Consider the following 15,692-nt stretch of genomic DNA (forward strand, 5'->3'; position numbering starts at 1 on the left):
CCAATACAAAAGCCAATTTGGTTGACAAAAAATAATTGCACACACTGAAATCAGCGTAAATCTTATAATGGCCGCAAATGGGCGCAAGTCAAAGAGTGGCCGCAAATGGGCACGAGTCAAAGAGTGGCCGGGAAGCAACTCAGCTCCCTCAGGCTGTGGGCGTTGGTTACGGGGCTGGGTTAGCCCGGATAGAAAAAAAGTGGGCTAGCCCAGCCCCGTAAGCAAGGATAAATAAAGCCAATTTGGCTGATATTAATTGAAATCAAACCTTAAACCAATTTGGTTAAGGTTAAATAATAGCAAAGTTAAAGCCAATTAGTTTAAAATTTAATGATTGCAAAGCTAAAGCCAATTAGTTTAGGATTAAATGATTGTAAAGTGAAAGCCAATTCAATTAAGATAGACTGCAAAGCTACAGCCAATTAGATTATACTTAAATGGTTGTAAAGCTACAACCAATTTAAGTAACATTAAAAAATTAGAAAACTAAAGTCAATTTAATTAAAAATAAAATGGCAAAACTAAAGCCAATTTGATTAACAATGACTGATTGAAAGCTAAAGCCAATTTTGTTAAAAGAATTAATTGAAAAGCTATAACCAATTTCATTAAGATTAACTGACAACAAAGCAAAAACCAATTTAGTTGCAGTGATATGATTACAAAACAAAACCCAATGTGGGTGAAGTTAATAGATTACTAAGCTAAAACCAATTTGTTGAAGTGTGATGTCAAATCTAAAACCAATTTGGGTAAGGTTAACTGAACGCAAACCTTAAACCAATTTGATTAACAGAACTTAACTCAAAAGCTAATTCCAATTAAATGGAGGTTACTTGACTAATATGTAGCTGATGTGGTGTTGTGATGGATCGTCAGCCCCCCAAAGCTTTATTAAACGCCTGCATGGCAGCATGGAGTGCTGCATCAAAGGGGAACATCCATCAGCCAGGGAATATAAGGGCCCTAAGGAAGAAAAGCAGATAGTTAGATCAATGGGCTATAGCAAGTGGGACATGAAAATGTAAAATAGTGGGCAAGGCCCAAAAATTTGCTACAATAAACACCAAAATGGAGCTAAAAGTACAAAAGAAGAACACAGAGAATGCCAAAATGAACAGCAAGGCCCAAAAGAGCAGCACAAAAAACATCAAAACAGAACATAATACAACACAAAACACTGCAGAGAACAGGAATAGGGACATTAAGGCGCAACAAAATGATGCAGGCAACTGCAAAATGGAAGAAAGCACCCAAGAGAATATCAAAATATTGGGCAAGGGCCTACAAAAGGATGCAGGGAACACTGAAAAGGAGGGCAAAGCCCAAGAGAACAAGAAAAGGAATGGCAAAATGGACTGCAAAGCCCTAAAGAATGATGCAATGGAAGCCTAAATGGACAGCAAAGTCCAAAAGAATGATGCAATGGATGCCTAAATGGACGGCAAAGTCCAAAAGAATGATGCAATGGATGCCTAAATGGACGGCAAAGTCCAAAAGAATGATGCAGTGGATGCCTAAATGGACGGCAAAGTCCAAAAGAACGATGCAATGGATGCCTAAATGGACGGCAAAGCCCAAAAGAATGATGCAATGGATGCCTAAATGGACAGCAAAGCCCAAAAGAATGATGCAAGATACCAAAATGGAGGGCAAGGCCTAAGAGAACAATGCAAGGAACGCCAAAATGGAGGGCAAGGAAAACACTGCAAGAAACAACTGAGCAACAGCAAAGACCAAACACAAAGACAACACAGTAGGACAAGCACAGACAGCCCATAGGACACCACGGAGTGCAAAAATGAAGTCAAAAACACTAACCTCACATCTCAGTACATAACAAGTAAAAACCAATTGCTATGTGCTGCCCTTACCTGCTGGGCTGAGAGTTACCATCAGCAAAGCTGGTCCAGGCAATGCAGGTTACTGTTCCTCGCTGCTCTCATCAGGAGCCTCACATCTCTGTGCTCTGCTGGAACCTGTTGGACACAACATGACAATGAAGGCACTGGGCTAGAATTAATGCTATTAAAGATATAATTAATGCTATTATGGATATAATTAATGCTACTTTTAAGTCTAGATTTGCAGTAAGTTTAACAATTGTATCCCACACTACAATCATAATTAAAGTGACTTTCACATAAATCACTGAGCATCACTTTTATGACTGCATTTATCATAACAGACACCTTTAGTATTGGGTAAATATTAGGTAAATATCGGTTCCATTAACAAATACAGGTTACAGACTTTATCACTACAACCCGCATTAAGCCGGGGGAGCAGATCAAGATTAACACAAACAAAACCTCCCAGCAAATCCCAAACACAAGCAGAACAACCACAGAAAGACACTGCAACAGAAAAGCAAAGCAAGCAGCCAAGGGTAAGACAAGGACAAAAGCAATAAGGAAAGCCAAGGGAAAGCCAAAGCAAAAGCAACAGCAAACAGACCATTATAGGAAACACCAAGAACAAAGGCCAAAGGCAAAACAGCGTGGAGCACCAAGACAACAACAAAGGGAACAATGAAACAGAGGGCAAGGCCCAAAAGAATGCTGCATGGAACTGCAAAATAGAGCAAGGCCATAAAGAACACTGCAGGGAACATCAAGATGGAGAGCAAGGCCCAAAAGGGCACATACAACATCAAGATGTAGGGCAAGGCCTAAAAGAACACTGCATGGAACTGCAAAACAGAGGGCAAGGCCCAAAACAGAACTGCTGAAACATCAAGATGGAGGGCAAGGGCCAAAAAAGATCATGTAAAACATCAAGATGGATGGCAAGGCCCAAGGGAACATCACGCAGAACATCAAGATGAGGACAAGGCCCAGAAGAACACTGCAAGGAACATCAAGATGGAGGGCAAAGCTGAAGAGAAAACTGCAGCAAACACCAAGATGAATGGCTAGGCCTAAAAGGGCACTACAAGAAACATCAAGATGGGGGGCAAGGCCCAAAAGGGCACTACAAGAAACATCAAGATGGAGGGCAAGGCCCAAAAGGGCACTACAAGAAACATCAAGATGGGGGGCAAGGCCCAAAAGGGCACTACAAGAAACATCAAGATGGAGGGCAAGGCCCAAAAGGGCACTACAAGAAACATCAAGATGGGGGGCAAGGCGGCAGAGGAAACTGCTTGGAACTCCAACATGGAATGAAAGGCTGAAGGGAATGAAGCACCAAAATGAACAACAAGGCCCATAGAATGAACAGAACATAAAGTGAGAACAAAGGAAACACTGCAGGAAATGCTGGAGAAACAGCAGAGAACAGAGGAAAAGAGAATGCAGAAGGATGAGAGCAGATATTATCATTATAATAATGGAACATTACCTTCAATTTCAGTATGTAACAGATAAAAAGCAATTGTGTGTGCTGCCCTTACCTGCTGGGCTGAGAGTTACCATCAGCAAAGCTGGGTCCAGGCAATGCAGGTTTCTGTTCCTCGCTGCTCTCAACAGGAGCCGCACATCTCTGTGCTCTGCTGGAACCTGTAGGACACAACACGGCAATGAAGGCACTGCCCACATCTGCAGGGCAGCTCATAGACACAGCACTCACCTTGGCTTTGGTAGGGAGGGATGTTGGAACCAATAGGGCCCCATGAGACCCCATTGGAACCAATAGGGCCCCACATAAGACCCCATTGGACCTTATAAGGTCAACAACCCAGTGCAAGACCAACCAAGGTCTTGAAATCAAACAGTCTATGAGTCCAGATGAGATGCATTGCAGACTGAGAAGTGGTGACAATGGGGTGCAGTCCGGTGAGCAGAAACACAGCCAACATGGCGCTCCTTTGTAGGAAGGTAGAAGGGATGAGCCCAGGAACGGCTGAGCCGTCGGTCCCACTGCTGTGCTGGGAATGACCACAAAGCAAATCCTCATAGAAGGACCCAGGGCTCATTGAAGCAGGAGGTGATGATGGAGATCCTCATAGAAGGACCCAGGGCTCATTGAAGCAGGAGGTGATGATGGAGATCCTCATAGAAGGACCCAGGGCTCACGGAAGGCAGGAGGTGATGATGCAGATCCTCATAGAAGGACCCAGGGCTCATGGAAGGCAGGAGGTGATGATGGAGATCCTCATAGAAGGACCCAGGGCTCAAGGAAGGCAGGAGGTGATGATGGAGATCCTCATAGAAGGACCCAGGGCTCACGGAAGGCAGGAGGTGACGATGGAGAACCAGTGTGACTTCACCAAGGGCAAATCCTCCTTGACTGACCTCATAGACTTCTATGATGGCACTGATACATCAGCAGATGAAGGAAGAGCTGCTGATATCATCTACTTAGACTTCACCAAGGCCTCTGATGCAGGACCCCACAGTGTCCTCATGTCCAAGTGATGAAGACACCGAGTGGATGGGAAGATGATGAGATGGATGAAGAACTGGCTGTAGAACCGAGTCCAGAGAGCAGCAGCCAATGGCTCCATGTCCAGATGGAGATGATGATGAACAGTGTCCCATAGGAGCCAGCACTGGGGCTGATACTCTGCAATATATGAGCATAGAATCAAATGACGATCAGCAGTGAAGACCATCACGACCATCTCCATTCAACCCCCCTGCTATGGGGACAGTCACCAACCACCACACCAAGATCCCACAGCCTCAAACTCCTCTAGGGATGGAGCATCCCAAAGTGACCCATTGCACCCCCAAACCCTGCAATAAAGAAGAGATCGCTCACCCCATTGTGAAGGCTGAGCCTTCCATCCAAAGGAAGGAGGCTCTAGATACAGCTCCTTCTCACCCCCATCCATAAGTGCTGTTAGGAGCAATCAAAAGGAGAAGACATCAGCCCAGTAATAAAGAAGAAATTCCTTACCCCATTGCAAAGTCAAAGACTCACCATAGACCCCAAAGGAAAGGATCTCCAAGCAGAGTCGCATCTCATATGGCATCCAGAGCTCGAAAGCAGCAGGAAGGAGAATCCTCTCCCTCAATGCTCCCATAGGAGCACCGAGCTGGAACTGATGCTGCCCCCTGCCCTTCCCAGCCCTTAAATACCAATCAAGGAGGGGAGGAGCCAGGCTCCAACCAATCGCAATTCACCCCTCAACGGCCCCCACCTGTGCCCATGGGGTGGGCCCCTCCCCTCAGCAGGTGCCCAATCAGGATGTTACATAACATCCCCATTCAAGAACAAAGACAAAAACAAAACAGTAACAGGTGAGTAATTATATTTATTTGTTCTTATAGGGGAGGGTTGTGGATAGAGGAGAAACAACAGCACAGTATATGGACACGGGGGTGCAGATCTCACTCTTGCAATGGGGTGACACTGTGGGCACCGCTCTAGGGTAGATGCTGGGGAGACATTGGAACGATGGGGGGTCATGGGGACGATGATAATTATTATATAATCAGGGTGATATAATAGAAATGCTTAGTCATGGTTGGAAGCCATGATGGGGCGGGGACACAGCAGTACAGCCCAAGTGTAGGCAATGCACCTGATTGGCTGCAGGGCTGGCTCCGCCCCCTCCTGGTGCTCATATAAGGGCTGGCACTGTGGGGCAGCAGGTATTTGCTGGAGCTCCTCGCTGAGGTCACATCTACCCACATGAAGAAGCTCTTCTGCTCTGTTGCTGCCTTGGACCAAGAGCTGCTGGATGGAGCTGCAGGACTTGGCTTCTCCGCCATCACGCTGCTCGGCCTAGAACAGCACTACAGGAGGTGAGTTCTGGCTCTGATACTTGAATAATGCTGAGCTGATGGGGGGCAGAGATGTTTGGGGGGGGATGTTGAGGTGTCTGGGGGGGGACATGGAGCTGATGTTTGAAAATGAAGCTGTATGTAGATGTGGAGGTATCAATAGAGTTACACAAGGAACCATGTTGGAATGTGACGATGAGTAGATGAGGTTTTCTTGCGCTCTAACCCTGCTTTTCTTGGTTTTCTTCCGCTCCAACCCTGCTTTTCTTGGTTTTCATCCGCTCTAACCCTGTTTTTCTTGGTTTTTTTCGGCTCTAACCCTGCTTTTCTTGGTTTTCTTCCGTTCTAACCTGGCTTTTCTTGGTTTTCTTCTGCTCTAAGCCTGTTTTTCTTGTTTTTTTTCGGCTCTATCCCTGTTTTTCTTGGTTTTCTTCCGTTCTAACCAGGCTTCTCTTGGTTTTCTTCTGCTCTAACCCTGTTTTTCTTGTTTTTTTTCGGCTCTAACCCTGTTTTTCTTGGTTTTCTTCCGTTCTAACCCGGCTTTTCTTGGTTTTCTTCTGTTCTAACCCGGCTTTTCTTGGTTTTCTTCTGTTCTAAACCTGTTTTTCTTGGTTTTCTTCCATTCTAACCCGGCTTTTCTTGGTTTTGTTCTGCTCTAACCCTGTTTTTCTTGTTTTTTTTTCGGCTCTAACCCTGTTTTTCTTGGTTTTCTTCCGTTCTAACCCGGCTTTTCCTGGTTTTCTTCCGTTCTAACCCGGCTTTTCTTGGTTTTCTTCTGTTCTAACCCGGCTTTTCCTGGTTTTCTTCCGTTCTAACCCTGCTTTTCTTGGTTTTCTTCTGTTCTAACCCTGTTTTTCTTGGTTTTTTTCGGCTCTAACCCTGTTTTTCTTGGTTTTCTTCCGCTCTAACCCTGCTTTTCTTGGTTTTCTTCCGCTCTAACCCTGCTTTTCTTGGTTTTCTTCCCCTCTAACCCTGTTTTTCTTGGTTTTCTTCCGCTCTAACCCTGCTTTTCTTGGTTTTCTTCCGCTCCAACCCTGCTTTTCTTGGTTTTCATCCGCTCTAACCCTGCTTTTCTTGGTTTTCTTCCGCTCTAACCCTGCTTTTCTTGGTTTTCTTCCATTCTAACCCGGCTTTTCCTGGTTTTCTTCCGTTCTAACCCGGCTTTTCTTGGCTTTCTTCTGCTCTAACCCTGTTTTTCTTGGTTATTTTCAGCTCTAACCCTGTTTTTCTTGGCTTTCTTCTGTTCTAACCCTGTTTTTCTTGTTTTTCTTCGGTTCTAACCCTGCTTTTCTTGGTTTTCTTCGGCTCTAACCCTGCTTTTCTTGGTTTTCTTCCGCTCTAACCCTGCTTTTCTTGGTTTTCTTCCGCTCTAACCGTGCTTTTCTTGGTTTTCTTCGGCTCTAACCCGGTTTTTCTTGGTTTTCTTCCATTCTAACCCGGCTTTTCCTGGTTTTCTTCCGTTCTAACCCGGCTTTTCTTGGCTTTCTGCTGCTCTAACCCTGTTTTTCTTGGTTATTTTCAGCTCTAACCCTGTTTTTCTTGGTTTTCTTCTGCTCTAACCCTGCTTTTCTTGGTTTTCTTCCCCTCTAACCCTGTTTTTCTTGGTTTTCTTCCGCTCTAACCCTGCTTTTCTTGGTTTTCTTCCGCTCCAACCCTGCTTTTCTTGGTTTTCATCCGCTCTAACCCTGCTTTTCTTGGTTTTCTTCCGCTCTAACCCTGCTTTTCTTGGTTTTCTTCCATTCTAACCCTGTTTTTCTTGTTTTTCTTCGGTTCTAACCCTGCTTTTCTTGGTTTTCTTCGGCTCTAACCCTGCTTTTCTTGGTTTTCTTCCGCTCTAACCCTGCTTTTCTTGGTTTTCTTCCGTTCTAACCCGGCTTTTCTTGGTTTTCTTCGGCTCTAACCCTGTTTTTCTTGGTTTTCTTCCATTCTAACCCGGCTTTTCCTGGTTTTCTTCCGTTCTAACCCGGCTTTTCTTGGCTTTCTTCTGCTCTAACCCTGTTTTTCTTGGTTATTTTCAGCTCTAACCCTGTTTTTCTTGGTTTTCTTCTGCTCTAACCCTGTTTTTCTTCTTTTCTTTCGACTCTAACCCTGTTTTTCTTGGTTTTCTTCGGTTCTAACCCGGCTTTTCCTGGTTTTCTTCCGTTCTAACCTGGCTTTTCTTCGTTTTCTTCTGTTCTAACCCTGTTTTTCTTGATTTTTTTCGGGTTTAAGCCTGCTTTTCTTGGTTTTCTTCCGCTCTAACCCTGCTTTTCTTGGTTTTCTTCCGTTCTAACCCTGCTTTTCTTGGATTTCTTCCGCTCTAACCCTGCTTTTCTTGGTTTTCATCCGCTGTAACCTTGTTTTTCTTGGTTTTCTTCTGCTCTAACCCTGTTTTTCTTGGTTTTCTTCCGCTCTAACCCTGTTTTTTTTGGTTTTCTTCGGCTCTAATCCTGCTTTTATTGGTTTTCTTCTGCTCTAACCCTGCTTTTCTTGGTTTTCTTCCGCTCTAAGCCTGTTTTTCTTGGTTTTTTTCGGCTCTAACCCTGTTTTTCTTGGTATTCTTCCGTTCTAACCCAGCTTTTCCTGGTTTTCTTCTGTTCTAACCCTGCTTTTCTTGGTTTTTTTCGGCTTTAAGCCTGCTTTTCTTGGTTTTCTTCCGCTCTAACCCTGCTTTTCTTGGTTTTCTTCTGCTCTAACCCTGTTTTTCTTGGTTTTCTTCCGTTCTTACCCGGCTTTTCTTGGTTTTCTTCTGCTCTAACCCTGTTTTTCTTGTTTTCTTTCAGCTCTAACCCTGTTTTTCTTGGTTTTCTTCCGCTCTAACCCTGCTTTTCTTGGTTTTCTTCTGCTCTAACATTGTTTTTCTTGGTTTTCTTCCGTTCTTACCCGGCTTTTCTTGGTTTTCTTCTGCTCCAACCCTGTTTTTCTTGTTTTTTTCGGCTTTAAGCCTGCTTTTCCTGGTTTTCTTCCGCTCTAACCCTGCTTTTCTTGGTTTTCTTCCCCTCTAACCCTGTTTTTCTTGGTTTTCTTCCGCTCTAACCCTGCTTTTCTTGGCTTTCTGCTGCTCTAACCCTGCTTTTCTTGGTTTTCATCCGCTCTAACCCTGTTTTTCTTGGTTTTCTTCCGCTCTAACCCTGCTTTTCTTGGTTTTCTTCTGTTCTAACCCTGTTTTTCTTGTTTTTCTTCTGTTCTAACCCTGTTTTTCTTGTTTTTCTTCGGTTCTAACCCTGCTTTTCTTGGTTTTCTTCGGCTCTAACCCTGCTTTTCTTGGTTTTCTTCCGCTCTAACCCTGCTTTTCTTGGTTTTCTTCCGCTCTAACCGTGCTTTTCTTGGTTTTCTTCGGCTCTAACCCTGTTTTTCTTGGTTTTCTTCCATTCTAACCCGGCTTTTCCTGGTTTTCTTCCGTTCTAACCCGGCTTTTCTTGGCTTTCTTCTGCTCTAACCCTGTTTTTCTTGGTTATTTTCAGCTCTAACCCTGTTTTTCTTGGTTTTCTTCTGCTCTAACCCTGCTTTTCTTGGTTTTCTTCCCCTCTAACCCTGTTTTTCTTGGTTTTCTTCCGCTCTAACCCTGCTTTTCTTGGTTTTCTTCCGCTCCAACCCTGCTTTTCTTGGTTTTCATCCGCTCTAACCCTGCTTTTCTTGGTTTTCTTCCGCTCTAACCCTGCTTTTCTTGGTTTTCTTCTGTTCTAACCCTGTTTTTCTTGTTTTTCTTCGGTTCTAACCCTGCTTTTCTTGGTTTTCTTCGGCTCTAACCCTGCTTTTCTTGGTTTTCTTCCGCTCTAACCCTGCTTTTCTTGGTTTTCTTCCGTTCTAACCCGGCTTTTCTTGGTTTTCTTCGGCTCTAACCCTGTTTTTCTTGGTTTTCTTCCATTCTAACCCGGCTTTTCTTGGTTTTCTTCCGTTCTAACCCGGCTTTTCTTGGCTTTCTTCTGCTCTAACCCTGTTTTTCTTGGTTATTTTCAGCTCTAACCCTGTTTTTCTTGGTTTTCTTCTGCTCTAACCCTGTTTTTCTTCTTTTCTTTCGACTCTAACCCTGTTTTTCGTGGTTTTCTTCGGTTCTAACCCGGCTTTTCCTGGTTTTCTTCCGTTCTAACCTTGCTTTTCATCGTTTTCTTCTGTTCTAACCCTGTTTTTCTTGATTTTTTTCGGGTTTAAGCCTGCTTTTCTTGGTTTTCTTCCGCTCTAACCCTGCTTTTCTTGGTTTTCTTCCGTTCTAACCCTGCTTTTCTTGGATTTCTTCCGCTCTAACCCTGCTTTTCTTGGTTTTCATCCGCTGTAACCTTGTTTTTCTTGGTTTTCTTCCGCTCTAACCCTGTTTTTCTTTGTTTTCTTCCGTTCTTACCCGGCTTTTCTTGGTTTTCTTCCGCTCTAACCCTGTTTTTTTTGGTTTTCTTCGGCTCTAATCCTGCTTTTATTGGTTTTCTTCCGTTCTAACCCTGCTTTTCTTGGTTTTCTTCCGCTCTAAGCCTGTTTTTCTTGGTTTTTTTCGGCTCTAACCCTGTTTTTCTTGGTATTCTTCCGTTCTAACCCGGCTTTTCCTGGTTTTCTTCTGTTCTAACCCTGTTTTTCTTGTTTTTTTTTGGTTTTAAGCCTGCTTTTCTTGGTTTTCTTCCGCTCTAACCCTGTTTTTCTTGTTTTCTTTCGGCTCTAAACCTGTTTTTCTTGGTTTTCTTCCGCTCTAACCCTGTTTTACTTGGTTTTCTTCCGTTCTAACCCGGCTTTTCCTGGTTTTCTTCTATTCTAACCCTGTTTTTCTTGGTTTTTTTCGGCTTTAAGCCTGCTTTTCTTGGTTTTCTTCCGCTCTAATTCTGCTTTTCTTGGTTTTCTTCTGCTCTAACCCTGTTTTTCTTGGTTTTCTTCCGTTCTTACCCGGCTTTTCTTGGTTTTCTTCCGCTCTAACCCTGTTTTTGTTGTTTTTTTTCGGCTCTAACCCTGTTTTTCTTGGTTTTCTTCCGCTCTAACCCTGTTTTTCTTGGTTTTCTTCCGTTCTAACCCAGCTTTTCTTGGTTTCCTTCTGCTCTAACCCTGCTTTTCTTGGTTTTCTTCCGCTCTAACCCTGTTTTTCTTGGTTTTCTTCCGTGCTAACCCGGCTTTTCCTGGTTTTCTTCCGCTCTAACTTGGCTTTTCTTGGTTTTTTTCGGCTCTAACCCTGTTTTTCTTGGTTTTCTTCCGTTCTTACCCGGCTTTTCTTGGTTTTCTTCCGTTCTAACCCTGCTTTTCTTGGTTTTCTTCTGTTCTAACCCTGTTTTTCTTGTTTTTTTTCGGCTTTAAGCCTGCTTTTCTTGGTTTTCTTCCGCTCTAACCCTGCTTTTCTTGGTTTTCTTCCGCTCTAACCCTGCTTTTCTTGGTTTTCTTCCGCTCTAACCCTGCTTTTCTTGGTATTCTTCTGCTCTAACCCTGTTTTTCTTGGTTTTCTTCCGCTCTAACCCTGCTTTTCTTGGTTTTCTTCTGCTCTAACCCTGTTTTTCTTGGTTTTCTTCCGTTCTTACCCGGCTTTTCTTGGTTTTCTTCCGCTCTAACCCTGTTTTTTTTGGTTTTCTTCGGCTCTAATCCTGCTTTTCCTGGTTTTCTTCCGTTCTAACCCTGCTTTTCTTGGTTTTCTTCCGCTCTAACCCTGTTTTTCTTGGTTTTTTTCGGCTCTAACCCTGCTTTTCTTGGTTTTCTTCCGTTCTAACCCGGCTTTTCTTGGTTTTCTTATGTTCTTAACCTCTTTTTCTTAGTTTTCTTCCGTTCTAAAACGGCTTTTCTTGGTTGTCTTCTGCTCTAACCCTGTTTTTCTTTTTTTTTTTCGACTCTAACCCTGTTTTTCTTGGTTTTCTTCTGTTCTAACCCGGCTTTTCTTGGTTTTCTTCCGCTCCAACCCTGCTTTTCTTGGTTTTCATCCGTTCTAACCCGGCTTTTCTTGGTTTTCTTCCGCTCTAACCCTGCTTTTCTGGGTTTCCTTCTACTCTAACCCTGTTTTTCTTGGTTTTCTTCCGTTCTTACCCTGTTTTTCTTGGTTTTCTTCTGCTCTAACCCTATTTTTCTTTGTTTTTTTCAGCTATATCCCTTTTTCTCTTGGTTTTCTTCCGCTCTAACCCTGCTTTTCTTGGTTTTCTTCGGCTCTAACCCTGCTCTTCTTGGTTTTCTTCCGTTCTAACCCGGCTTTTCTTGGTTTTCTTCTGCTCTAACCCTGTTTTTCTTGGTTTTTTTCGGCTCTAACCCTGTTTTTCTTGGTTTTCTTCCGTTCTAACCTGGCTTTTCTTGGTTTTCTACCGCTCTAACTCTTCTTTTCTTGTTTTTTTTTGGCTCTAACCCTGTTTTTCTTGGTATTCTTCAGTTCTAACCCGGCATTTCCTGGTTTTCTTCCGTTCTAACCCTGATTTTCTTGGTTTTTTTCGGCTCTAACCCTGCTTTTCTTGGTTTTCTTCCGTTCTAACCCGGCTTTTCTTGGTTTTCTTCCTTTCTAACCCGGCTTTTCTTGGTTTTCTTCTGCTCTAACCCTGTTTTTCTTGTTTTTTTTCAGCTCTAACCCTGCTTTTCTTGGTTTTCTTTCGCTCTAACCCTGCTTCTCTTGGTTTTCTTCCGCTCTAACCCTGTTTTTCTTGGTTTTTTCCGGCTCTAACCCTGTTTTTCTTGGTTTTCTTCCGTTCTAACCCGGCTTTTCTTGGTTTTCTTATGTTCTAAACCTGCTTTTCTTGGTTTTCTTCCGTTCTAACCCTGTTTTTCTTGGTTTTCTTCCGCTCTAACCCTGCTTTTCTTGGTTTTCTTCTGCTCTAACCCTGTTTTTCTTGGTTTTCTTCCGTTCTTACCCGGCTTTTCTTGGTTTTCTTCCGTTCTAACCCGGCTTTTCTTGGTTTTCTTATGTTCTAAACCTGTTTTTCTTAGTTTTCGTCCGTTCTAACCCGGCTTTTCTTGGTTTTCTTCGGCTCTAACCCTGTTTTTCTTGGTTTTCTTCCGCTCTAACCCTGTTTTACTTGGTTTTCTTCCGTTCTAACCCGGCTTTTCCTGGTTTTCTTCCGTTCTAACCCGGCTTTTCTTGGTTTTCTTCTGTTCTAACCCTGTTTTTCTTGGTTTTTTTCGGTTCTAACCCTGTTTTTCTTGGTTTTCTTCCGTTCTAACCCGGCTTTTCTTGGTTTTCTTCCGTTCTAACCCGGCTTTTCTTGGTTTTCTTCTGCTCTAAACCTGTTTTTCTTGGTTTTCTTCCGTTCTAACCCGGCTTTTCTTGGTTTTCTTCTGCTCTAACCCTGTTTTTCTTGGTTTTCTTCCGCTCTAACCCGGCTTTTCTTGGTTTTCTTCCGCTCTAACCCTGCTTTTCTTGTTTTTTTTCGGATTTAAGCCTGCTTTTCCTGTTTTTCTTCTGCTCTAACCCTGCTTTTCTTGGTTTTCTTCCGTTCTAACCCTGCTTTTCTTGGTTTTCTTCCGCTCTAACCCTGCTTTTCTTAGTTTTCTTCCGCTCCAACCCTGCTTTTCTTGGTTTTCTTCCGCTCTAACCCTGCTTTTCTTGGTTTTCTTCCGCTCTAACCCTGTTTTTCTTGGTTTTCTTCTGCTCTAACCCTGTTTTTCTTGGTTTTCTTCGGTCCTAACCCTGCTTTTCTTGGTTTTCTTCCGCTCTAACCCTGCTTTTCTTGGTTTTCTTCCGCTCTAACCCAGCTTCTCTTGGTTTTCTTCCGCTCTAACCCTGTTTTTCTTGGTTTTTTCCGGCTCTAACCCTGTTTTTCTTGGTTTTCTTCCATTCTAACCCGGCTTTTCTTGGTTTTCTTATGTTCTAAACCTGTTTTTCTTGGTTTTCTTCCGTTCTAACCCTGCTTTTCTTGGTTTTCTTCCGCTCTAACCCTGCTTTTCTTGGTTTTCTTCCGCTCTAACCCTGCTTTTCTTGGTTTTCTTCCGCTCTAACCCAGCTTCTCTTGGTTTTCTTCCGCTCTAACCCTGTTTTTCTTGTTTTTTTCCGGCTCTAACCCTGTTTTTCTTAATTTTCTTCCGTTCTAACCCGGCTTTTCTTGGTTTTCTTATGTTCTAAACCTGTTTTTCTTGGTTTTCTTCCGTTCTAACCCTGTTTTTCTTGGTTTTTTTCGGCTCTAACCCTGTTTTTCTTGGTTTTTTTCGGCTCTAACCCTGTTTTTCTTGGTTTTCTTCCGTTCTAACCCGGCTTTTCTTGGTTTTCTTCCGTTCTAACCCGGCTTTTCTTTGTTTTCTTATGTTCTAAACCTGTTTTTCTTAGTTTTCGTCCGTTCTAACCTGGCTTTTCTTGGTTTTCTTCCGTTCTAACCCTGCTTTCCTTGGTTTTCTTCTGCTCTAACCCTGTTTTACTTGGTTTTCTTCCGTTCTAACCCGGCTTTTCTTGGTTTTCTTCTGTTCTAACCCTGTTTTTCTTGGTTTTTTTCGGTTCTAACCCTGTTTTTCTTGGTTTTCTTCCGTTCTAACCCGGCTTTTCTTGGTTTTCTTCCGTTCTAACCCGGCTTTTCTTGGTTTTCTTCTGCTCTAAACCTGTTTTTCTTGGTTTTCTTCCGTTCTAACCCGGCTTTTCTTGGTTTTCTTCTGCTCTAATTCTGTTTTTCTTGTTTTTTTTCGGCTCTAACCCTGTTTCTCTTGGTTTTCTTTTGTTCTAACCCGGCTTTCCCTGGTTTTCTTCCGTTCTAACCCGGCTTTTCTTGGTTTTCTTCTGCTCTAAGCCTGTTTTTCTTGGTTTTTTTCGCCTCTAACCCTGTTTTTCTTGGTTTTCTTCCGCTCTAACCCGGCTTTTCTTGGTTTTCTTCTGCTCTAACCCTTTTTTTCTTGGTTTTTTCCGGCTCTAACCCTGTTTTTCTTGGTTTTCTTCCGTTCTAACCCGGCTTTTCTTGGTTTTCTAATGTTCTAAACCTGTTTTTCTTGGTTTTCTTCCGTTCTAACCCTGTTTTTCTTGGTTTTTTTCGGCTCTAACCCTGTTTTTCTTGGTTTTCTTCCGTTCTTACCCGGCTTTTCTTGGTTTTCTTCTGCTCTAACCCTGTTTTTCTTGTTTTCTTTCGGCTCTAACCCTGTTTTTCTTGGTTTTCTTCCGTTGTAACCCTGCTTTTCTTGGTTTTCTTCCGCTCTAACCCTGCTTTTCTTGGATTTCTTCTGCTCTAACATTGTTTTTCTTGGTTTTCTTCCGTTCTTACCCGGCTTTTCTTGGTTTTCTTCTGCTCGAACCCTGTTTTTCTTGTTTTTTTCGGCTTTAAGCCTGCTTTTCCTGGTTTTCTTCCGCTCTAACCCTGCTTTTCTTGGTTTTCTTCCCCTCTAACCCTGTTTTTCTTGGTTTTCTTCCGCTCTAACCCTGCTTTTCTTGGTTTTCTTCCGCTCTAACCCTGCTTTTCTTGGTTTTCTTCTGCTCTAACCCTGTTTTTCTTGGTTTTCTTCCGTTCTTACCCGGCTTTTCTTGGTTTTCTTCTGCTCTAACCCTGTTTTTCTTGTTTTCTTTCGGCTCTAACCCTGTTTTTCTTGGTTTTCTTCCGTTCTAACCCTGTTTTTCTTGGTTTTCTTCCGTTCTAACCCGGCTTTTCCTGGTTTTCTTCTGTTCTAACCCTGTTTTTCTTGGTTTATTTCGGCTTTAAGCCTGCTTTTCTTGGTTTTCTTCCGCTCTAATTCTGCTTTTCTTGGTTTTCTTCTGCTCTAACCCTGTTTTTCTTGGTTTTCTTCCGTTCTTACCCGGCTTTTCTTGGTTTTCTTCCGCTCTAACCCTGTTTTTGTTGTTTTTTTTCGGCTCTAACCCTGTTTTTCTTGGTTTTCTTCCGCTCTAACCCTGTTTTTCTTGGTTTTCTTCCGTTCTAACCCAGCTTTTCTTGGTTTCCTTCTGCTCTAACCCTGCTTTTCTTGGTTTTCTTCCGCTCTAACCCTGTTTTTCTTGGTTTTCTTCCGTGCTAACCCGGCTTTTCCTGGTTTTCTTCCGCTCTAACCCGTCTTTTCTTGGTTTTTTTCGGCTCTAACCCTGTTTTTCTTGGTTTTCTTCCGTTCTTACCCGGCTTTTCTTGGTTTTCTTCTGCTCTAACCCTGTTTTTCTTGTTTTCTTTCAGCTCTAACCCTGTTTTTCTTGGTTTTCTTCCGCTCTAA

The 15,692-nt window shown here is 43.0% G+C and overlaps 1 long non-coding RNA gene across 1 annotated transcript in view; it reads right to left on the minus strand.

The window, feature by feature from the left end:
• The window catches only part of LOC146752642 (uncharacterized), a 6,913-nt gene extending 1,057 nt beyond the window's left edge, over positions 1-5,856 (minus strand). Inside the window, exons 1-3 of the long non-coding RNA XR_014940522.1 lie at positions 4,867-5,856; positions 3,395-4,506; positions 1-1,979 (exon numbers count right to left, since the gene is read on the minus strand). The exon at positions 1-1,979 is cut by the window's left edge and continues 1,057 nt beyond it. This is a non-coding gene — a long non-coding RNA (uncharacterized LOC146752642). The remainder of the gene's footprint in view (positions 1,980-3,394; positions 4,507-4,866) is intronic.
• Positions 5,857-15,692: the final 9,836 nt, after the last annotated feature.

Source organism: Coturnix japonica, unplaced genomic scaffold (assembly GCF_054131305.1).
Source record: "Coturnix japonica strain WE unplaced genomic scaffold, WE-NBRP24 Scf043, whole genome shotgun sequence".
In the NCBI taxonomy this organism is placed as follows: Eukaryota; Metazoa; Chordata; class Aves; order Galliformes; family Phasianidae; genus Coturnix; species Coturnix japonica.